Source organism: Chrysochloris asiatica, unplaced genomic scaffold (assembly GCF_000296735.1).
Source record: "Chrysochloris asiatica unplaced genomic scaffold, ChrAsi1.0 scaffold00026, whole genome shotgun sequence".
NCBI classification, from domain to species: Eukaryota; Metazoa; Chordata; class Mammalia; order Afrosoricida; family Chrysochloridae; genus Chrysochloris; species Chrysochloris asiatica.
Genome location: NW_006408544.1, coordinates 5553237 through 5554696, shown reverse-complemented (window position 1 = coordinate 5554696; position 1460 = coordinate 5553237). Strand labels below are relative to the sequence as shown.

General features: G+C 39.7%; 1 protein-coding gene across 1 annotated transcript in view; it reads left to right on the top strand.

Moving 5' to 3' along the window:
* Nucleotides 1-1460, top strand: part of EIF2B3 (eukaryotic translation initiation factor 2B, subunit 3 gamma, 58kDa) — a 233225-nt gene that overhangs the window by 98156 nt on the left and 133609 nt on the right. The window lies entirely within an intron of this gene.

The window sequence follows — 1460 nt, the reverse complement described above, 5'->3', positions numbered from 1 at the left end:
TTTCCAAGGAGCAGCTGGTGAGCTTGTACCACTGACCTTGTGGTTCAAACCAGCTTTGCAGTCCAGCACATTATCCCACAGCACCTCACCAGGAGATGCAAATAAAAACAACAATGAGATATCTTCTTAAGCTAGCATCAATAGCAAAGTTCAAAAATAGGAAACAAAGGCTGGCAAGGGTGTGGAGAGACGGGTACCTTCCTACATTGCTGATGGGACTATAAAATGGTGCAGCCACTGTGGAAAACATGGTGCTTCCTCAAAACATTAGAAATAGAAATACCATATGATTCAACAATCCCTCTACTTGGTATATATCCCCAAGAAATAAGGGTCATGACACAAGTAGATTTATGCACACCCATTTTGGTTGCAGCACTGATTTACAATAGCAAAAGATGGAGACAACCTAAATGCCCATCACTGGCAGAACGGATAAACAAACTTTGGTATGTACATATGATGGAATACTATGCAATGCTAAAGAATTGAATTTGTGAAAAACTTCATAATATGAGTGAACCTGGAGGATATTATGTTGAGTGAAATTAGTCAATCACAAAAGGACAAATATTGTATGAGACCATGATTGTAAAAACTCAAGAAAAGGTCTTCACAGTAAAGAAACGTTCTTTTATGTTTACTAAGGAGAGAATATTTCCTGGAGAAAGGCATCATACTTTGTAATGTGAAGGGTCAGCAATTATTCAATATTTTACGTATGTTAAGTACTGTGGAGTCGATTCCAACTCATAGTGACCCTGCACAGGGTTTCCAAGGCTGTAAATCTTTACAGGAGCAGAACACCTCATCTTTCTCCCGCAGAACTGCTGGTAGTTTTGAACTGCTGACCTTGAGGTTAGCAGCCCGACTCGTAACCACTACGCTACCAGTTTACCTGTAGTATTCTTCAATATTTCAAATCAAACTTGAATTTTCATTGTGGATTGAGGGAAAGTTTACAGGGTAGATCATCAGTTTTACATTCAACAAATCATACACCTTGTTTCATTACAATGATTATTATCCCCTTCATGAACCATCAGTTAACAGTATTTCTCTGTCTACTTTAGCTTTAAACAACAACAACAACAAAACCCCACTCAGTCATGTATAATAATTTACATCTCCAAAGGGCACATTCTGCAAATCTGCCTCCTGGCCACCAGCTTTTAGTCCCTCTCTTCCCATGATTCTAGAGTCCTCAGCCACTCCCCCTCTTCATGCCCCCATCCCTGCCTCCATCTCTGGCTTCGCCGCTTCTCTGGATAAGGTCCTGCTTTCTGCTTGTGTGCTTCTCCCTTGATGATCCTAGGGTTCTCTGTTTCTGGACTGTAAGATTAACCACTCTGCTGTTTTTTGTTTTTTTAATGTTTTATTGTGAATTATGTGATAGTTTACATGGGAGAACATTAGTTTTCCATTCATCCTGTTGTATATAGTTTCATTGCTGTGGTTAC